We start from the raw sequence: 19,005 nt of genomic DNA, 5'->3' as shown, positions 1-19,005 counted from the left end.
GCATGATCATTGTATAATGATTCTTCCAGGAAAATCTTCAGCAAATGCTCAGCCATATCAGTATCCACATCTCCAGAAGGATGAAATAGAAAGGATTATAAAAGAGATGCTCGAAACAGGAGTTATTCGGCCAAGTTGCAACCTCTACTCTTCGCCGGTGCAACTTGTATGCAAGAAGGACGGAACAAGGCGAATATGTGTTGATTACCGAGCTCTCAATGGCATAATCATCAAGGACAAATACTTTATTCAAATAGTAGATGAATTGCTAGATGAAAGGGAGCACAAATCTTTACAAAGCTTGACCTTTGATCCGGGTATCATCAAATACGAGCATACGAAGAAGACATACGGAAAACCACCTTTTGAACACACAACAACCACAAATTTTTGCTTTCTTCAACAAAAGGTGGAATATCTTGGGCATATCATATCAGAGGAAGGTGTGGCAGTGGACCCCTTCAAAATTAGAGCAATGCAAAACTGGCCGACCTCGAGAAACATAAAATTGCTACATGGCTTTCTGGGTTTAACAGGCTACTACCGCAAGTTCGTGAAAAACTATGGAAAGATCAGTGCACCACTTACTTCCTTACTAGAAAAAAATGTCTTCCAATGGTTGGACAGAGCCTCCGCTGCCTTCGACAAACTTAAGGCAGCCATGACGACGACGCCGGTGCTAACACTACCAGATTTCAACCGACCCTTCATTATTGAGGCCGACACATCTGGAGTCAGAATTGGAGTCATTCTCATGCAAGATGGTCGACCACTCGCATACACTAGCAAGGCATTATCTCCCTCCGATCAAAATATGTCAACATATGATAAGGAGATGCTCGCCATTGTGCGTGCAGCAACGAGGTGGAGATTGTACTTGATCAGGCGATACTTTCAAATCAAGACCGACCATAAAAGCCTAAAATATCTCTTGGAACAGAAGATATCTTCCCCCGAGCAGCAAAAATGGGTAACAAAACTTCTTGGATTTGATTTTGAAATAACTTACAAAAAGGGGAAAGAGAATGTTCTTGCAGATGCGCTTTCGCAGCTACCCGAGCAAGTTGAAGTTTCGACCGTTTCACTTCCGACCAGCGACTTCCTTCAGGATATTAAGATGGAATGGCAAGAAGATTCAGATACTAGTAAGATTATAAAAAAATTGGAGGAAGCACCAAGCCCCATGGCTCATTACAATTGGGACTCAAAAGAATTACACTATAAGGGTACTAATTTGAAAAGGAGTACGACATATCACCTACAAACCAACAGCCAACCGGAAGTTTTAAACAGGTGCTTGGAGACAGCCCAAAGCCACCCACCAAATATGACTACCCAAAGAGAACTCCAGACCCAGCCAAGTGCCATTATTGATCGACGGATCGTGACTCGACGACGACGACCCACTAATGAAGTGCTAATACAGTGGGCGAACCTACCAAAAGAAGATGCCACTTGGGAGAACTATGACGACTTGAAGATCAAATTCCCAGAATTCATGAATCATCAGCCTCGAGGACAAGGCTGATTTGAAGAGGGCGGGTCTGTTAGGACTCTAGCTTGGAGAGTCCTAATTGAGAGGGACATTTATGTAAAAATATTAGGACTCTAGCTAAGAGAGTCCTAATTGAGAGGGACATTCATGTAAAACTGTTAGGACTTTAGCTAGGAGAGTCCTAATTGAGAGGGACATTCTGTTAGGACTCTAGCTAGGAGAGTCCTAATTGAGAGGGACATTCATGTAGGAGGTTTTTTCTTAGAGAAGAATTAGGAGTTGTAAGGGAATAGGAGTCTTGAGTAGGAGTCCTATTAGGAGTTGGTTAGAAGTAAGAGTCTTAAGTAGGAGTCCTATTAGGAGTTAGGGTTTAGAAGCCCTATAAATAGCCATGTATTCCTCCTCTTTTCTCAAGCAATAGATGAATCTTTTCTGCAGCCTTTGAGCAGCAACTTGGAGGGAGGAACCCCTATAGAGTTCCAAGGAGGCCGATCCCCTAAAGAGATCAACCCCAAGTTTAGAATCTACAAGGGTTCTATCACACCCATCCTAGTACTACTCTCGCCAAAGCACGCTTAACTTCGGATTGCTGATGGGATCCGGTGCTTTAGTGCTGGCATTATCGCACCCGTTTCGCGTGCTTCGTCCCTCGCCTATGTGCACGTCGCGGCCGGCGCATCAATGTCCGGAGCCTCTTGCCCGTCACGAAACCGTCGGCACTTTCTCGAACGTTCACGAAATCCCTATTGCAAGCCCTCTCCGAGCCCTAGCCCAACGACTGCGTATCGGTCACGGCAAGCGCGCGTCGAAACCATCGGCACTTTCTAGAACGATATCGGAATCGCTATTGCGACCCCAATCCGGAAAGCTCTCTCCGAGCCCCACGATACTGACTGCGTAGCGGTCACGGCAAATTATGAGCCCCAAAACAATCGTCTCGGAGGTCTACGGGAGATGTTTGGTATCTCGGGACGCAAAAAGGAGTGCAACACGAGGACTTTCCAGGGGGTCACCAATCCTAGTACTACTCTCTCGAAAGCACGCTTAACTTCAGAGTTCTGATGAGATCCGGTGCTTTAGTTCTAGCATTATCGCACCAGTTTCGCGTGCTTCGTCCGTCGCCTATGTGCACGTCGCGGCCGGCGCATCAACGTTCGGAGCCTCTTGCCCATCACGAAATCGTCGGCGCTTTCTCGAACGTTCACGAAATCCCTATTGCATGCTCTCTGCGAGCCCTAGCCCAACGACTGCGTATCGGTCACGGCAAGCGCGTGTCGAAACCATCGGCACTTTCTAGAACGATCTCGGAATCGCTATTGCCACCCCAATCCGGAAAGCTCTCTTCGAGCCCCACGATACTAACTGCGTAGCAGTCACGGTAAATTCCGAGCCCCAAAACAATCATCTCGGAGGTCTACGGGAGATGTTTCGTATCTCGGGACGCAAAAGGAGTGCAACACGAGGACTTCCCAGGGGGTCACCCATCCTAGTACTACTCTCGCCAAAGCACGCTTAACTTCGGAGTGCTGATGGGATCCGGTGCTTTAGTTCTAGCATTATCGCACCAGTTTCGCGTGCTTCGTCCTTCGCCTATGTGCACGTCGCGGGCGGCGCATCAACGTTCGGAGCCTCTTGCCCGTCACGAAACCATCGGCGCTTTCTCGAACGTTCACGAAATCCCTATTGCATGCTCTCTCCGAGCCCTAGCCCAACGACTGCGTATCGGTCACGGCAAGCGCGCGTCGAAACAATCGGCACTTTTTAGAACGATCTCGGAATCGCTATTGCCACCCCAATCCGTAAAGCTCTCTCCGAGCCCCACGATACTAATTGCGTAGCAGTCACGGTAAATTCCGAGCCCCAAAACAATCATCTCGGAGGTCTACCGGAGATGTTTCGTATCCCGGGACGCAAAAGGAGTGCAACACGAGGACTTCCCAGGGGGTCACCCATCCTAGTACTACTCTCGCCAAAGCACGCTTAACTTCGGAGTGCTGATGGGATCCGGTGCTTTAGTGCTGGCATTATCGCACCCGTTTCGCGTGCTTCGTCCCTCGCCTAGGTGCACGTCGCGGCCGACGCATCAATGTCCGGAGCCTCTTGCCCATCACGAAACCGTCGGCGCTTTCTCGAACGTTCACGAAATCCCTATTGCAAGCTTTCTCCGAGCCCTAGCCCAACGACTGCGTATCGGTCACGGCAAGCGCGCGTCCAAACCATCGGCACTTTCTAGAATGATATCGGAATCGCTATTGCGACCCCAATCCGGAAAGCTCTCTCCGAGCCCCACGATACTGACTGCATAGCGGTCACGGCAAATTCCGAGCCCCAAAACAATCGTCTCGGGGGTCTACGGGAGATGTTTCGTATCTCGGGACGCAAAAAGGAGTGCAACACGAGGACTTCCCAGGGGGTCACCCATCCTAGTACTACTCTCTCCTAAGTACGCTTAACTTCGAAGTTCTGATGGGGTCCGGTGCTTTAGTGCTGGCATTATCGCACCCGTTCCGCGTGCTTCGTCCCTCGCCTATGTGCACGTCACGGCCAGCGCATCAACGTCCGGAGCCTCTTGCCCATCACAAAATCGTCGGCGCTTTCTCGAACGTTCACGAAATCCCTATTTCAAGCTCTCTCCGAGCCCTAGCCCAACGACAGCGTATCGGTCACGGCAAGCGCGCGTCGAAACCATCGGCACTTTCTAGAACGATCTCGGAATCGCTATTGCGACCCCAATCCGGAAAGCTCTCTCCGAGCCCCACGATACTAACTACGTAGCAGTCACGGTAAATTCCGAGCCCCAAAACAATCATCTCGGAGGTCTACGGGAGATGTTTCGTATCTCGGGACGCAAAAGGAGTGCAACACGAGGACTTCCCAGGGGGTTACCCATCCTAGTACTACTCTCGCCAAAGCACGCTTAACTTCGGAGTGCTGATGGGATCCGGTGCTTTAGTTCTAGCATTATCGCACCAGTTTCGCGTGCTTCGTCCTTCGCCTATGTGCACGTCGCGGCCGACGCATCAACGTTCGGACCCTCTTGCCCGTCACGAAACCATCGGCGCTTTCTCGAACGTTCACGAAATCCCTATTGCATGCTCTCTCCGAGCCCTAGCCCAACGACTGCGTATCGGTCACGGCAAGCGCGCGTCGAAACAATCGGCACTTTCTAGAATGATCTCGGAATCGCTATTGCTACCCCAATCCGGAAAGCCCTCTCCGAGCCCCACGATACTAACTGCGTAGCAGTCACGGTAAATTCCGAGCCCCAAAACAATCATCTCGGAGGTCTACCGGAGATGTTTCGTATCTCGGGACGCAAAAGGAGTGCAACACGAGGACTTCCCAGGGGGTCACCCATCCTAGTACTACTCTCGCCAAAGCACGCTTAACTTCGGAGTGCTGATGGGATCCGGTGCTTTAGTGCTGGCATTATCGCACCCATTTCGCGTGCTTCGTCCCTCGCCTAGGTGCACATCGCGGCCGGCGCATCAATGTCCGGAGTCGCTTGCCCATCACGAAACCGTCGGCGCTTTCTCGAACGTTCACGAAATCCCTATTGCAAGCTCTCTCCGAGCCTTAGCCCAACGACTGCGTATCGGTCACGGCAAGCGCGCGTCCAAACCATCGGCACTTTCTAGAATGATATCGGAATCGCTATTGCGAGCCGAATCCGGAAAGCTCTCTCCGAGCCCCACGATACTGACTGCGTAGCGGTCACGGCAAATTCCGAGCCCCAAAACAATCGTCTCGGGGGTCAACGGAAGATGTTTCGTATCTCGGGACGCAAAAAGGAGTGCAACACGAGGACTTCCCAGGGGGTCACCCATCCTAGTACTACTCTCGCCAAAGCACGCTTAACTTCGGAGTGCTGATGGGATCCGGTGCTTTAGTGCTGGCATTATCGCACCCATTTCGCGTGCTTTGTCCCTCGCCTAGGTGCACGTCGCGGCCGGCGCATCAATGTCCGGAGCCGCTTGCCCATCACGAAACCGTCGGCGCTTTCTCGAACGTTCACGAAATCCCTATTGCAAGCTCTCTCCGAGCCCTAGCCCAACGACTGCGTATCGGTCACGGCAAGCGCGCGTCCAAACCATCGGCACTTTCTAGAATGATATCGGAATCGCTATTGCGAGCCGAATCCGGAAAGCTCTCTCCGAGCCCCACGATACTGACTGCGTAGCGGTCACGGCAAATTCCGAGCCCCGAAACAATCGTCTCGGAGGTCTACGGGAGATGTTTCGTATCTCGGGACGTAAAAAGGAGTGCAACACGAGGACTTCCCAGGGGGTCACCAATCCTAGTACTACTCTCTCGAAAGCACGCTTAACTTCGGAGTTCTGATGGGATCCAGTGCTTTAGTTCTAGCATTTTCGCACCCGTTTCGCGTGCTTCATCCTTCTCCTATATGCACGTCGCGGCCGGCGCATCAACGTCCGGAGCCTCTTGCCCGTCACGAAACCGTTGGCGCTTTCTCGAACGTTCACGAAATCCCTATTGCAAGCTCTCTCCGAGCCCGAGACCAACGACTGCGTATCTGTCACGGCAAGCGTGCGTCGAAACCATCGGCACTTTCTAGAACGATCTCGGAATCGCTATTGCCACCCCAATCCGGAAAGCTCTCTCCGAGCCCCACGATACTAACTGCGTAGCAGTCACGGTAAATTCCGAGCCCCAAAACAATCGTCTCGGAGGTATACGTGAGATATTTCGTATCTCGGGACGCAAAAAGGAGTGCAACACGAGGACTTCCCAGGGGGTCACCCATCCTAGTACTACTCTCACCAAAGCACGCTTAACTTCGGATTGCTGATGGGATCCGGTGCTTTAGTGCTGGCATTATCGCACCCGTTTCGCGTGCTTTGTCCCTCGCCTATGTGCACGTCGCGGCCGGCGCATCAATGTCCGGATCCTCGTGCCCGTCACGAAACCGTCGGCGCTTTCTCGAACGTTCACGAAATCCCTATTGCAAACTCTCTCCGAGCCCTAGCCCAACGACTGTGTATCGGTCACGGCAAGCGCGCGTCGAAACCATCGGCACTTTCTAGAACGATCTCGGAATCGCTATTGCGACCCCAATCCGGAAAGCTCTCTCCGAGCCCCACGATACTGACTACGTAGTGGTCACGGCAAATTCCGAGCCCCAAAACAATCGTCTCGGGGGTCTACGGGAGATGTTTCGTATCTCGGGACGCAAAAAGGAAAGCAACACGAGGACTTCCCAGGGGGTCACCCATCCTAGTACTACTCTCTCCAAAGTACACTTAACTTCGAAGTGCTGATGCGATCCGGTGCTTTAGTGCTGGTATTATCGCACCCGTTTCGCGTGCTTCGTCCCTCGCCTATGTGCACGTCGCGGCCAGCGCATTAACGTCCGGAGCCTCTTGCCCATCACGAAACCGTCGGCGCTTTCTCGAACGTTCACGAAATCCCTATTGCAAGCTCTCTCCGAGCCCTAGCCCAACGACTGCGTATCGGTCACGGCAAGCGCGCGTCGAAACCATCGGCACAATCTAGAACGGTCTCGGAATCGCTATTGCGACCCCAATCCGGAAAGCTCTCTCCGAGCCCCACGATACTGATTGCGTAGCGGTCACGGAAAATTTCGAGCCCCAAAACAATCGTCTCGGAGGTCTACGGGAGATGTTTCGTATCTCGGGATGCAAAAAGGAGTGCAACACGAGGACTTCCCAGGGGGTCACCAATCCTAGTACTACTCTCTCTAAAGCACGCTTAACTTCGGAGTTCTGATGGGATCCAGTGCTTTAGTTCTAGCATTATCGCACCCGTTTCGCGTGCTTCGTCCTTCGCCTATGTGCACGTCGCGGCCGCCGCATCAACGTCCGGAGCCTCTTGCCCGTCACGAAACCGTCGGCGCTTTCTCGAACATTCACGAAATCCCTATTGCAAGCTCTCTCCGAGCCCTAGCCCAACGACTGCGTATCGGTCACGGCAAGCGCACGTCGAAACCATCGGCACTTTCTAGAACGATCTCGTTATCGCTATTGCCACCCCAATCCGGAAAGCTCTCTCCGAGCCCCACGATACTAACAGCGTAGCAGTCACGGTATATTCCGAGCCCCAAAACAATCGTCTCGGAGGTCTACGTGAGATATTTCGTATCTCGGGATGCAAAAAGGAGTGCAACACGAGGACTTCCAAGGGGGTCACCCATCCTAGTACTACTCTCACCAAAGCACGCTTGACTTTGGATTGCTGATGGGATCCGGTGCTTTCGTGCTGGCATTATCGCACCCGTTTCGCGTGCTTCGTCCCTCGCCCATGTGCACGTCGCGGCAAGCGCATCAACGTCCGGAGCCTCTTGCCCGTCACGAAACCGTCGGCGCTTTCTCGAACGCTCACGAAATCCTTATTTCAAGCTCTCTCCGAGCCATATCCCAACGACTGCGTATCGGTCACGGCAAGCGCGCGTCGAAACCATCGGCACTTTCTAGAACGATCTCGGAATCGCTATTGCGACCCCAATCCGGAAAGCTCTCTCCGAGCCCCACGATACTGACTGCGTAGCGGTCACGGCGAATTCCGAGCCCCAAAACAATCGTCTCGGAGGTCTATGGGAGATGTTTCGCATCTCGGGACGCAAAAAGGAGTGCAACACGAGGACTTCCCAGGGGGTCACCCATCTTAGTACTACTCTCTCCAAAGTACGCTTAACTTCGAAGTGCTGATGGGATCCGGTGCTTTAGTGCTGGCATTATCGCACCCGTTTCACGTGCTTCGTCCCCCGCCTATGTGCACGTCGCGGCCAGCGCATCAACGTCCGGAGCCTCTTGCCCGTCACGAAACCGTCGGCGCTTTCTCGAACGTTCACGAAATCCCTATTGCAAGCTCTCTCCGAGCCCTAGCCCAACGACTGCGTATCGATCACGGCAAGCGCGAATCGAAACCATCGGCACTTTCTAGAACGATCTCGGAATCGCTATTGCGACCCCAATCGGGAAAGCTCTCTCCGAGCCCCACGATACTGACTGTGTAGCGGTCACGGTAAATTCCGAGCCCCAAAACAATCGTCTCGGAGGTCTACAGGAGATGTTTCGTATCTCAGGACGCAAAAAGGAGTGCAACACGAGGACTTCCCAGGGGGTCACCAATCCTAGTACTACTCTCTCTAAAGCACGCTTAACTTCGGAGTTCTGATGGGATCCAGTGCTCTAGTTCTAGCATTATCGCACCCGTTTCGCGTGCTTCGTCCTTCGCCTATGTGCACGTCGTGGCCGGCGCATCAACGTCCGGAGCCTCTTGCCTGTCATGAAACCGTCGGCGCTTTCTCGAACGTTCATGAAATCCCTATTGCAAGCTCTCTCCGAGCCCTAGCCCAACGACTGCGTATCGATCACGGCAAGCGCGCGTCGAAACCATCGGCACTTTCTAGAACGATCTCGGAATCGCTATTGCGACCCCAATCCGGTAAGCTCTCTCCGAGCCCCACGATACTGACAGCGTAGCGGTCACGGCAAATTCCGAGCCCCAAAACAATCGTCTCGGGGGTCTACGGGAGATGTTTCGTATCTCGGGACGCAAAAAGGAGTGCAACACGAGGACTTCCCAGGGGGTCACCCATCCTAGTACTACTCTCACCAAAGCACGCTTAACTTCGGATTGCTGATGGGATCCGTTGCTTTAGTGCTGGCATTATCGCACCCGTTTCGCGTGCTTCGTCCCTCGCCTATTTGCACGTCGCGGCCGTCGCATCAATGTCCGGAGCCTCTTGCCCGTCACGAAACCGTCGGCGCTTTCTTGAACGTTCACGAAATCCCTATTGCAAGCTCTCTCTGAGCCCAAGCCCAACGACTACGTATCGGTCACGGCAATCGTGCGTCGAAACCATCGGCAGTTTCTAGAACGATATCGGAATCGCTATTGCGACCCCAAAACGGAAAGCTCTCTCCGAGCCCCACGATACTAACTGCGTAGCGGTCACGACAAATTCTGAGCCCCAAAACAATCATCTCGGAGGTTTATAGGAGATGTTTCGTATCTCGGGACGCAAAAAGGAGTGAAACACGAGGACTTCCCAGGGGGTCACCCATCTTAGTACTACTCTCTCCAAAGCACGCTTAACTTCGGAGTTCTGATGGGATCCGGTGCTTTAGTGCTGGCATTATCGCACCCGTTTCGCGTGCTTCGTCCCTCGCCTATGTGCACGTCGCGGCTGGCGCATCAATGTCCGGAGCCTCTTGCCCGTCACGAAACCGTCGGCGCTTTCTCGAACGTTCACGAAATCCCTATTGCAAGCTCTCTCCGAGCCCTAGCCCAACGACTGCGTAACGGTCACGGCAAGCGCGCGTCAAAACCATCGGCACTTTCTAGAACGATCTCGGAATCGCTATTACGACCCCAATACGGAAAGCTCTATTCGAGCCCCACGATACTGACTGCGTAGCGGTCACGGCAAATTCCGAGCCCCAAAACAATCGTCTCGGAGGTTTATAGGAGATGTTTCGTATCTCGGGACGCAAAAAGGAGTGAAACACGAGGACTTCCCAGGGGGTCACCCATCCTAGTACTACTCTCTCCAAAGCACGCTTAACTTCGGAGTTCTGATGGGATCCGGTGCTTTAGTGTTGGCATTATCGCACCCGTTTTGCGTGCTTCGTCCCTCGCCTATGTGCACGTCGCGGCCGGCGCATCAACGTCTGGAGCCTCTTGCCCGTCACGAAACCGTCGGCGCTCTCTCGAACGTTCACGAAATCCCTATTGCAAGCTCTCTCCGAGCCCTAGCCCAACGACTGCGTAACGGTCACGGCAAGCGCGCGTCGAAACCATCGGCACTTTCTAGAAGGATCTCGGAGTCACTATTGCGACCCCAATCCGGAAAGCTTTCTCAGAGCCCCACGATAATGACAACGTTGCGGTCACGGCAAATTCCGAGCCCCGAAACAATCGTCTCGGAGGTCTACGGGAGATGTTTCGTATCTCGGGACGCAAAAAGGAGTGCAACACGAGGACTTCCCAGGGTGTCACCCATCCTAGTACTACTCTCGCCAAAGCACACTTAACTTCGAAGTTCCGATGGGATCCGGTGCTTTAGTGCTGGCATTATCGCACCCGTTTGGCGTGCTTCATCCCTCGCGTATGTACACGTCGCGGCCGGTGCATCAATGTCCGGAGCCTCTTTCCCGTCACGAAACCATCGGCGCTTTCTCGAACGTTCACGAAATCCCTATTGCAATCTCTCTCCGAGCCCTAGCCCAACGACTGCGTATCGGTCACGACAAGCGCGCGTCGAAACCATCGGCACTTTCTAGAATGATCTCGGAATCGCTAATGCGACCCCAATCCGTAAAGTTCTCTCCGAGCCCCACGATACTGACTGTGTAGCGGTCACGGCAAATTCCGAGCGCCGAAACAATCGTCTCGGAGGTCTACGGGAGATGTTTTGTATCTCGGGACGCAAAAAGGAGTGCAACACGAGGACTTCCCAGGGGGTCACCCATCCTAGTACTACTCTCGCTAAAGCACGCTTAACTTCGGAGTTCTGATGGGATCCGGTGCTTTAGTTCTGGCATTATCGCACCCGTTTCGCGTGCTTCGTCCTTCGCCTATGTGCACGTCGCGGCCGGCGCATCAACGTCCGGAGCCTCTTTCCCGTCACGAAACCATCGGCGCTTTCTCGAACGTTCACGAAATCCCTATTGCAAGCTCTCTCCGAGCCCTAGACCAACGACTGCGTATCGGTCACGGCAAGCGCGCGTCGAAACCATCGGCACTTTCTAGAACGATCTCGGAATGGCTATTGCGACCCCAATCCGGAAAGCTCTCTCCGAGCCCCACGATACTAACTGCGTAGCGGTCACGGCAAATTCCGAGCCCCAAAACAATCCTCTCGGAGGTCTACGGTTGATGTTTCGTATCTCGGGACGCAAAAAGGAGTGAAACACAAGGACTTCCCGGGGGGTCACCCATCCTAGTACTACTGTCGCCAAAGCACGCTTAATTTCGAAGTTCTGATGGGATCCGGTGCTTTAGTGCTGGCATTATCGCACCCGTTTGGCGTGCTTCGTCCCTCGCCTATGTACACGTCGAAGCCGGTGCATCCATGTCCGGAGCCTCTTGCCCATCACGAAACCGTCGGCACTTTCTCGAACTTTCACGAAATCCCTATTGCAATCTCTCTCCGAGCCCTAGCCCAACGACTGCGTATCGGTCACGACAAGCGCGCGTCGAAACCATCGGCACTTTCTAGAACGATCTCGGAATCGCTATTGCGACCCCAATCCGGAAAGCTCTCTCCGAGCCCCACGATACTGACTGCGTAGCGGTCACGGCAAATTTCGAGCCCCGAAACAATCGTCTCGGAGGTCTACGGGAGATGTTTCGTATCTCGGGACGCAAAAAGGAGTGCAACACGAGGACTTCCCAGGGGGTCACCCATTCTAGTACTACTCTCTCTAAAGCATGCTTAACTTCGGAGTTCTGATGGGATCCGGTGCTTTAGTTCTGGCATTATCGCACCCGTTTCGCGTGCTTCGTCCTTCGTCTATGTGCACGTCGCGGCCGGTGCATCAATGTCCGGAGCCTCTTGCCCGTCACGAAACCATCGGCGCTTTCTCGAACTTTCACGAAATCCCTATTGCAAGCTCTCTCCGAGCCCTAGCCCAACGACTGCGTATCGGTTATGGCAAGCGCGCGTCGAAACCATCGGCACTTTCTAGAACAATCTTGGAATCGCTATTGCGTCCCCAATCCGGAAAGCTCTCTCCGAGCCCCACGATACTGACAGCGTAGCGGTCACGGCAAATTCCGAGCCACAAAACAATCGTCTCGGAGGTCTACGGGAGATGTTTCGTATCTCGGGACGCAAAAAGTAGTGCAACACGAGGACTTCCCCGGGGGTCACCCATCCTAGTACTACTCTCGCCAAAGCACGCTTAATTTCGAAGTTCTGATGGGATCCGGTGCTTTAGTGCTGGCATTATCGCACCCGTTTGGCGTGCTTCGTCCCTCGCCTATGTACACGTCGCGGCCGGTGCATCAATGTCCGGAGCCTCTTGCCCATCACGAAACCGTCGGCGCTTTCTCGAACGTTCACGAAATCCCTATTGCAATCTCTCTCCGAGCCCTAGCCCAACGACTGCGTATCGGTCACGATAAGCGCGCGTCGAAACCATCGGCACTTTCTAGAACGATCTTGGAATCGCTATTGCGACCCCAATCAGGAGAGCTCTCTCCGAGCCCCACGATACTGACTGCGTAGCGGTCACGGCAAATTTCGAGCCCCGAAACAATCCTCTCGGAGGTCTACGGGTGATGTTTCGTATCTCGGGACGCAAAAAGGAGTGCAACACGAGGACTTCCCGGGGGGTCACCCATCCTAGTACTACTCTCGCCAAAGCACGCTTAATTTCGAAGTTCTGATGGGATCCGGTGCTTTAGTGCTGGCATTATCGCACCCGTTTGGCGTGCTTCGTCCCTCGCCTATGGACACGTCGCGGCCGGTGCATCAATGTCCGGAGCCTCTTGCCCATCACGAAATCGTCGGCGCTTTCTCGAACGTTCACGAAATCCCTATTGCAATCTCTCTCCGAGCCCTAGCCCAACGACTGCGTATCGGTCACGACAAGCGCGCGTCGAAACCATCGGCACTTTCTAGAACGATCTCGGAATCGCTATTGCGACCCCAATCCGGAAAGCTCTCTCCGAGCCCAACGATACTGACTGCATAGTGGTCACGGCAAATTTCGAGCCCCGAAACAATCGTCTCGGAGGTCTACGAGAGATGTTTTGTATCTCGGGACGCAAAAAGGAGTGCAACACGAGGACTTCCCAGGGGGTCACCCATTCTAGTACTACTCTCTCTAAAGCATGCTTAACTTCGGAGTTCTGATGGGATCCGGTGCTTTAGTTCTGGCATTATCGCACCCATTTCGCGTGCTTCGTCCTTCGCCTATGTGCACGTCGCGGCCGGCGCATCAATGTCCGGAGCCTCTTGCCCGTCACGAAACCATCGGCGCTTTCTCGAACTTTCACAAAATCCCTATTGCAAGCTCTCTCCGAGCCCTAGCCCAACGACTGCGTATCGGTCACGGCAAGCGCGCGTCGAAACCATCGGCACTTTCTAGAACGATCTTGGAATCGCTATTGCGTCCCCAATCCGGAAAGCTCTCTCCGAGCCCCACGATACTGACAGTGTAGCGGTCACGGCAAATTCCGAGCCACAAAACAATCGTCTCGGAGGTCTACGGGAGATGTTTCGTATCTCGGGACGCAAAAAGTAGTGCAACACGAGGACTTCCCCGGGGGTCACCCATCCTAGTACTACTCTCGCCAAAGCACGCTTAATTTCGAAGTTCTGATGGGATCCGGTGCTTTAGTGCTGGCATTATCGCACCCGTTTGGCGTGCTTCGTCCCTCGCCTATGTACACGTCGCGGCCGGTGCATCAATGTCCGGAGCCTCTTGCCCATCACGAAACCGTCGGCGCTTTCTCGAACGTTCACGAAATCCCTATTGCAATCTCTATCCGAGCCCAAGCCCAACGACTGCGTATCGGTCACGACAAGCGCGCGTCGAAACCATCGGCACTTTCTAGAACGATCTTGGAATCGCTATTGCGACCCCAATCCGGAAAGCTCTCTCCGAGCCCCACGATACTGACTGCGTAGCGGTCACGGCAAATTTTGAGCCCCGAAACAATCGTCTCGGAGGTCTACGGGAGATGTTTCGTATCTCGGGACGCAAAAAGGAGTGCAACACGAGGACTTCCAAGGGGGTCACCCATTCTAGTACTACTCTCTCCAAAGCATGCTTAACTTCGGAGTTCTGATGGGATCCGGTGCTTTAGTGCTGTCATTATCGCAAGCGTTTCACTTGCTTCGTCCCTCGCCTATTTGCACGTCGCGGCCGGCGCATCAACGTCCGGAGCCTCTTGCCCGTCACGAAACCGTCGACGCTTTATCGAACGTTCACGAAATCCCTATTGCAAGTTCTCTTCGAGCCCAAGCCCAACGACTGCGTATCGGTCACGGCAAGCGCGCGTCGTAACCATCGGGACTTTCTAGAATGATCTCGGAATCGCTAATGCGACCCCAATCCGGAAAGCTCTCTCCGAGCCCCACGATACTAACTGCGTAGCAGTCACGGTAAATTCCGAGCCCCAAAACAATCATCTCGGAGGTCTACGGGAGATGTTTCGTATCTCGGGACGCAAAAGGAGTGCAACACGAGGACTTCCCAGGGGGTCACCCATCCTAGTACTACTCTCGCCAAAGCACGCTTAACTTCGGAGTTCTGATGGGATCCGGTGCTTTAGTTCTGGCATTATCGCACCCATTTCGCGTGCTTCGTCCTTCGCCTATGTGCACGTCGCGGCCGGCGCATCAACGTCCGGAGCCTCTTTCCCGTCACGAAACCATCGGCGCTTTCTCGAACGTTCACGAAATCCCTATTGCAAGCTCTCTCCGAGCCCTAGCCCAACGACTGCGTATCGGTCACGGCAAGCGCGCGTCGAAACCAACGGCACTTTCTAGAACGATCTCGGAATCGCTATTGCGACCCCAATCCGGAAAGCTCTCTCCGAGCCCCACGATACTAACTGCGTAGCGGTCACGGCAAATTCCGAGCCCCAAAATAATCCTCTCGGAGGTCTACGGGTGATGTTTCGTATCTCGGGACGCAAAAAGGAGTGCAACACGAGGACTTCCCGGGGGGTCACCCATCCTAGTACTACTCTCGCCAAAGCACGCTTAATTTCGAAGTTCTGATGGGATCCGGTGCTTTAGTGCTGGCATTATCGCACCCGTTTGGCGTGCTTCGTCCCTCGCCTATGTACACGTCGCGGCCGGTGCATCAATGTCCGGAGCCTCTTGCCCATCACGAAATCGTCGGCGCTTTCTCGAACGTTCACGAAATCCCTATTGCAATCTCTCTCCGAGCCCTAGCCCAACGACTGCGTATCGGTCACGACAAGCGCGCGTCGAAACCATCGGCACTTTCTAGAACGATCTCGGAATCGCTATTGCGACCCCAATTCGGAAAGCTCTCTCCGAGCCCCACGATACTGACTGCGTAGTGGTCACGGCAAATTTTGAGCCCCGAAACAATCGTCTCGGAGGTCTACGGGAGATGTTTCGTATCTCGGGACGCAAAAAGGAGTGCAACACGAGGACTTCCCAGGGGCTCACCCATCCTAGTGCTACTCTCTCCAAAGTACGCTTAACTTCGAAGTTCTGATGGGATCCGGTGCTTTAGTGCTGGCATTATCGCACCCGTTTCGCGTGTTTCGTCCCTCGCCTATGTGCACGTCGCGGCCAGCTCATCAACGTCCGGAGCCTCTTGCCCGTCACGAAACCGTCAGCGCTTTCTCGAACATTCACGAAATCCCTATTGCAAGCTCTCTCCGAGCCCTAGCCCAACGACTGCGTATCGGTCACGGCAAGCGCGCGTCGAAACCATCGGCACTTTCTAGAACGATCTTGGAATCGCTATTGCGTCCCCAATCCGGAAAGCTCTCTCCGAGCCCCACGATACTGACAGCGTAGCGGTTACGGCAAATTCCGAGCCACAAAACAATCGTCTCGGAGGTCTACGGGAGATGTTTCGTATCTCGGGACGCAAAAAGTAGTGCAACACGAGGACTTCCCCGGGGGTCACCCATCCTAGTACTACTGACTCCAAAGTACGCTTAACGTCGAAGTTCTGATGGGATCCAGTGCTTTAGTGCTGGCATTATCGCACCCGTTTCGCGTGCTTCGTCCCTCGCCTATGTGCACGTCGCGGCCGGCGCATCAATATCCGGAGCCTCTTGCCCATCACAAAACAATCGGCGCTTTCTCGAACGTTCACGAAATCCCTATTGCAAGCACTCTCGAGCCCTAGCCCAACGACTGCGTATCGGTCACGGCAAGCGCGCGTCGAAACCATTGGCACTTTCTAGAACGATCTCGGAATCGCTATTGCGACCCCAATCCAGAAAGCTCTCTCCGAGCCCCACGATATTGACTGCGTAGCGGTCACGGCAAATTCTGAGCTCCAAAACAATCGTCTCGGAGGTTTATAGGAGATGTTTCGTATCTCGGGACGCAAAATGGAGTGAAACACGAGGACTTCCCAGGGGGTCGCCCATCCTAGTACTACTCACTCCAAAGCACGCTTAACTTCGGAGTTCTGATTGGATCCGTTGCTTTAGTGCTGTCATTATCGCACGCGTTTCACTTGCTTCGTCCCTCGCCTATTTGCACGTCGCGGCCGGCGCATCAACGTCCGGAGCCTCTTGCCCGTCACGAAACCGTCGACGCTTTATCGAACGTTCACGAAATCCCTATTGCAAGTTCTCTCCGAGCCCTAGCCCAACGACTGCGTATCGTTCACGGCAAGCGCGCGTCGTAACCATCGGGACTTTCTAGAACGATCTCGGAATCGCTATTGCGTCCCCAATCCGGAAAGCTTTCTCCGAGCCCCACGATACTGACTGCGTAGCGGCCATGGCAAATTCCGAGCCCCAAAAAAATCATCTCGGAGGTTTATAGGAGATGTTTCGTATCTCGAGACGCAAAAAGGGGTGAAACACGAGGACTTCCCAGGGGATCACCAATCCTAGTACTACTCTCTCCAAAGCACGCTTAACTTCGGAGTTCTGATTGGATCCGGTGCTTTAGTGCTGGCATTATCGCACCCGTTTCGCGTGCTTCGTCCCTCGCCTATGTGCACGTCGCGGCCGGCGCATCAATATCCGGAGCCTCTTGCCCATCACAAAACAATCGGCGCTTTCTCGAACGTTCACGAAATCCCTATTGCAAGCACTCTCGAGCCCTAGCCCAACGACTGCGTATCGGTCACGGCAAGCGCGCGTCGAAACCATTGGCACTTTCTAGAACGATCTCGGAATCGCTATTGTGACCCCAATCCAGAAAGCTCTCTCCGAGCCCCACGATATTGACTGCGTAGCGGTCACGGCAAATTCTGAGCTCCAAAACAATCGTCTCGGAGGTTTATAGGAGATGTTTCGTATCTCGGGACGCAAAATGGAGTGAAACACGAGGACTTCCCAGGGGGTCGCCCATCCTAGTACTACTCACTCCAAAGCACGCTTAACTTCGGAGTTCTGATTGGATCCGGTGCTTTAGTGCTGGCATTATCGCACCCGTTTCGCGTGCTTCGTCCTTCGCCTATGTGCACGTCGCGGCCGGCGCATCAACGTCCGGAGCCTCTTGCCCGTCACAAAACCTTCGCGCTTTCTCGAACGTTCACGAAATCCCTATTGCAAGCTCTCTCCAAGCCATAGCCCAACGACTTCGTATCGGTCACGGCAAGCGCGCGTCGAAACCATCGGCACTTTCTAGAACGATCTCGGAATCGCTATTGCGACCCCAATCCGGAAAGCTTTCTCCGAGCCCCACGATACTGACTGCGTAGCGGTCACGGCAAATTCCGAGCCCCAAAACAATCGTCTCGGAGGTCTACGGGAGATGTTTAGTATCTCGGGACGCAAAAAGGAGTGCAACACGAGGACTTCCCAGGGGGTCACCCATCCTAGTACTATTGTCTCCAAAGTACGCTTAACGTCGAAGTTCAGATGGGATCCGGTGCTTTAGTGCTGGCATTATCGCACCCGTTTCGCATGCTTCGTCCTTCGCCTATGTGCACGTCGCGGCCGGCGCATCAACGTCCGGAGCCTCTTGCCCGTCACGACACTGTCAGCGCTTTCTCGAACGTTCACAAAATCCCTATTGCAAGCTCTCTCCGAGCCCTAGACCAACGACTGCGTATCGGGCACGGCAAGCGCGCGTCGAAACCATCGGGTCTTTCTAGAATGATCTCGGAATCACTATTGCGACCCCAATCCGGAAAGCTTTCTCCGAGCCCCACGATACTGACTGCGTAGCGGTCACGACAAATTCCGAGCCCCAAAACAATCGTCTCGGAGGTCTACGGGAGATGTTTAGTATCTCGGGACGCAAAAAGGAGTGCAACACAAGGACTTCCCAGGGGGTCACCCATCCTAGTACTATTGTCTCCAAAGTACGCTTAACGTCGAAGTTCAGATGGGATCCGGTGCTTTAGTGCTGGCATTATCGCACCCATTTCGCATGCTTCATCCTTCGCCTATGTGCACGTCGCGGCCGGCGCATCAACGTCCGGAGCCTCTTGCCCGTCACGACACCGTCAGCGCTTTCTCGAACGTTCACAAAATCCCTATTGCAAGCTCTCTCCGAGCCCTAGACCAACGACTGCGTATCGGGCACGGCAAGCGCGCGTCGAAACCATCGGGTCTTTCTAGAACGATCTCGGAATCACTATTGCGACCCCAATCCGGAAAGCTTTCTCCGAGCCCCACGATACTGACTGCGTAGCGGTCACGACAAATTCCGAGCCCCAAAATATTCGTCTCGGAGGTCTACGGGAGATGTTTCATATCTCGGGACGCAAAAAGGAGTGCAACACGAGGTATTCCCAGTGGGTCACCCATCCGAGTACTATTTTCTCCAAAGCACACTTAACTTCGGAGTGCTGATGGGATCCGGTGTTTTAGTGCTGGCATTATCGCACCCGTTT

At 53.7% G+C, this 19,005-nt stretch overlaps 20 non-coding genes and 16 pseudogenes across 20 annotated transcripts; all 36 read right to left on the bottom strand.

The window, feature by feature from the left end:
- Positions 1-2,475: 2,475 nt before the first annotated feature.
- Positions 2,476-2,594, bottom strand: LOC135604427 (5S ribosomal RNA; annotated as a pseudogene).
- A 349-nt stretch (positions 2,595-2,943) lies between these two features.
- LOC135602689 (5S ribosomal RNA) lies at positions 2,944-3,062 on the bottom strand. The gene has a single exon (XR_010484008.1). It is a non-coding gene; the product is annotated as a 5S ribosomal RNA (ribosomal RNA).
- Positions 3,063-3,411: 349 nt separating this feature from the next.
- Positions 3,412-3,530, bottom strand: LOC135602242 (5S ribosomal RNA). Its single transcript, XR_010483965.1, has one exon. It is a non-coding gene; the product is annotated as a 5S ribosomal RNA (ribosomal RNA).
- A 350-nt stretch (positions 3,531-3,880) lies between these two features.
- LOC135600666 (5S ribosomal RNA) lies at positions 3,881-3,999 on the bottom strand. Its single transcript, XR_010482983.1, has one exon. It is a non-coding gene; the product is annotated as a 5S ribosomal RNA (ribosomal RNA).
- A 349-nt stretch (positions 4,000-4,348) lies between these two features.
- Positions 4,349-4,467, bottom strand: LOC135599683 (5S ribosomal RNA). The gene has a single exon (XR_010482029.1). It is a non-coding gene; the product is annotated as a 5S ribosomal RNA (ribosomal RNA).
- Positions 4,468-4,816: 349 nt separating this feature from the next.
- Positions 4,817-4,935, bottom strand: LOC135602129 (5S ribosomal RNA). The gene has a single exon (XR_010483954.1). It is a non-coding gene; the product is annotated as a 5S ribosomal RNA (ribosomal RNA).
- Positions 4,936-5,285: 350 nt separating this feature from the next.
- LOC135602016 (5S ribosomal RNA) lies at positions 5,286-5,404 on the bottom strand. The gene has a single exon (XR_010483943.1). It is a non-coding gene; the product is annotated as a 5S ribosomal RNA (ribosomal RNA).
- A 350-nt stretch (positions 5,405-5,754) lies between these two features.
- LOC135603583 (5S ribosomal RNA) lies at positions 5,755-5,873 on the bottom strand (annotated as a pseudogene).
- Positions 5,874-6,223: 350 nt separating this feature from the next.
- Positions 6,224-6,342, bottom strand: LOC135599666 (5S ribosomal RNA). Its single transcript, XR_010482012.1, has one exon. It is a non-coding gene; the product is annotated as a 5S ribosomal RNA (ribosomal RNA).
- A 350-nt stretch (positions 6,343-6,692) lies between these two features.
- LOC135602925 (5S ribosomal RNA) lies at positions 6,693-6,811 on the bottom strand (annotated as a pseudogene).
- A 350-nt stretch (positions 6,812-7,161) lies between these two features.
- On the bottom strand, positions 7,162-7,280 carry LOC135602398 (5S ribosomal RNA; annotated as a pseudogene).
- Positions 7,281-7,630: 350 nt separating this feature from the next.
- LOC135601027 (5S ribosomal RNA) lies at positions 7,631-7,749 on the bottom strand. Its single transcript, XR_010483333.1, has one exon. It is a non-coding gene; the product is annotated as a 5S ribosomal RNA (ribosomal RNA).
- A 350-nt stretch (positions 7,750-8,099) lies between these two features.
- LOC135601159 (5S ribosomal RNA) lies at positions 8,100-8,218 on the bottom strand. The gene has a single exon (XR_010483461.1). It is a non-coding gene; the product is annotated as a 5S ribosomal RNA (ribosomal RNA).
- Positions 8,219-8,568: 350 nt separating this feature from the next.
- On the bottom strand, positions 8,569-8,687 carry LOC135602991 (5S ribosomal RNA; annotated as a pseudogene).
- A 350-nt stretch (positions 8,688-9,037) lies between these two features.
- On the bottom strand, positions 9,038-9,156 carry LOC135600539 (5S ribosomal RNA). The gene has a single exon (XR_010482859.1). It is a non-coding gene; the product is annotated as a 5S ribosomal RNA (ribosomal RNA).
- Positions 9,157-9,506: 350 nt separating this feature from the next.
- LOC135599863 (5S ribosomal RNA) lies at positions 9,507-9,625 on the bottom strand. Its single transcript, XR_010482204.1, has one exon. It is a non-coding gene; the product is annotated as a 5S ribosomal RNA (ribosomal RNA).
- Positions 9,626-9,975: 350 nt separating this feature from the next.
- On the bottom strand, positions 9,976-10,094 carry LOC135600700 (5S ribosomal RNA). The gene has a single exon (XR_010483016.1). It is a non-coding gene; the product is annotated as a 5S ribosomal RNA (ribosomal RNA).
- A 350-nt stretch (positions 10,095-10,444) lies between these two features.
- On the bottom strand, positions 10,445-10,563 carry LOC135600044 (5S ribosomal RNA). The gene has a single exon (XR_010482378.1). It is a non-coding gene; the product is annotated as a 5S ribosomal RNA (ribosomal RNA).
- A 350-nt stretch (positions 10,564-10,913) lies between these two features.
- LOC135601941 (5S ribosomal RNA) lies at positions 10,914-11,032 on the bottom strand. The gene has a single exon (XR_010483935.1). It is a non-coding gene; the product is annotated as a 5S ribosomal RNA (ribosomal RNA).
- A 350-nt stretch (positions 11,033-11,382) lies between these two features.
- Positions 11,383-11,501, bottom strand: LOC135602555 (5S ribosomal RNA; annotated as a pseudogene).
- Positions 11,502-11,851: 350 nt separating this feature from the next.
- Positions 11,852-11,970, bottom strand: LOC135601794 (5S ribosomal RNA; annotated as a pseudogene).
- Positions 11,971-12,320: 350 nt separating this feature from the next.
- Positions 12,321-12,439, bottom strand: LOC135600298 (5S ribosomal RNA). Its single transcript, XR_010482623.1, has one exon. It is a non-coding gene; the product is annotated as a 5S ribosomal RNA (ribosomal RNA).
- Positions 12,440-12,789: 350 nt separating this feature from the next.
- LOC135602360 (5S ribosomal RNA) lies at positions 12,790-12,908 on the bottom strand. The gene has a single exon (XR_010483977.1). It is a non-coding gene; the product is annotated as a 5S ribosomal RNA (ribosomal RNA).
- A 350-nt stretch (positions 12,909-13,258) lies between these two features.
- Positions 13,259-13,377, bottom strand: LOC135601792 (5S ribosomal RNA; annotated as a pseudogene).
- Positions 13,378-13,727: 350 nt separating this feature from the next.
- On the bottom strand, positions 13,728-13,846 carry LOC135600295 (5S ribosomal RNA). Its single transcript, XR_010482621.1, has one exon. It is a non-coding gene; the product is annotated as a 5S ribosomal RNA (ribosomal RNA).
- A 350-nt stretch (positions 13,847-14,196) lies between these two features.
- On the bottom strand, positions 14,197-14,315 carry LOC135602672 (5S ribosomal RNA; annotated as a pseudogene).
- Positions 14,316-14,664: 349 nt separating this feature from the next.
- Positions 14,665-14,783, bottom strand: LOC135603491 (5S ribosomal RNA). The gene has a single exon (XR_010484120.1). It is a non-coding gene; the product is annotated as a 5S ribosomal RNA (ribosomal RNA).
- A 350-nt stretch (positions 14,784-15,133) lies between these two features.
- LOC135602348 (5S ribosomal RNA) lies at positions 15,134-15,252 on the bottom strand. The gene has a single exon (XR_010483975.1). It is a non-coding gene; the product is annotated as a 5S ribosomal RNA (ribosomal RNA).
- A 350-nt stretch (positions 15,253-15,602) lies between these two features.
- Positions 15,603-15,721, bottom strand: LOC135603117 (5S ribosomal RNA; annotated as a pseudogene).
- A 350-nt stretch (positions 15,722-16,071) lies between these two features.
- LOC135604326 (5S ribosomal RNA) lies at positions 16,072-16,190 on the bottom strand (annotated as a pseudogene).
- A 349-nt stretch (positions 16,191-16,539) lies between these two features.
- Positions 16,540-16,658, bottom strand: LOC135603912 (5S ribosomal RNA; annotated as a pseudogene).
- Positions 16,659-17,008: 350 nt separating this feature from the next.
- LOC135603036 (5S ribosomal RNA) lies at positions 17,009-17,127 on the bottom strand (annotated as a pseudogene).
- Positions 17,128-17,476: 349 nt separating this feature from the next.
- LOC135601201 (5S ribosomal RNA) lies at positions 17,477-17,595 on the bottom strand. The gene has a single exon (XR_010483502.1). It is a non-coding gene; the product is annotated as a 5S ribosomal RNA (ribosomal RNA).
- Positions 17,596-17,944: 349 nt separating this feature from the next.
- LOC135602878 (5S ribosomal RNA) lies at positions 17,945-18,063 on the bottom strand (annotated as a pseudogene).
- Positions 18,064-18,413: 350 nt separating this feature from the next.
- On the bottom strand, positions 18,414-18,532 carry LOC135603272 (5S ribosomal RNA; annotated as a pseudogene).
- A 350-nt stretch (positions 18,533-18,882) lies between these two features.
- On the bottom strand, positions 18,883-19,001 carry LOC135601992 (5S ribosomal RNA; annotated as a pseudogene).
- Between the last annotated feature and the right edge of the window lie 4 nt (positions 19,002-19,005).

Source organism: Musa acuminata, chromosome BXJ2-1, assembly GCF_036884655.1.
Source record: "Musa acuminata AAA Group cultivar baxijiao chromosome BXJ2-1, Cavendish_Baxijiao_AAA, whole genome shotgun sequence".
NCBI classification, from domain to species: Eukaryota; Viridiplantae; Streptophyta; class Magnoliopsida; order Zingiberales; family Musaceae; genus Musa; species Musa acuminata.
This window is presented reverse-complemented; position numbering and strand designations above follow the sequence as displayed.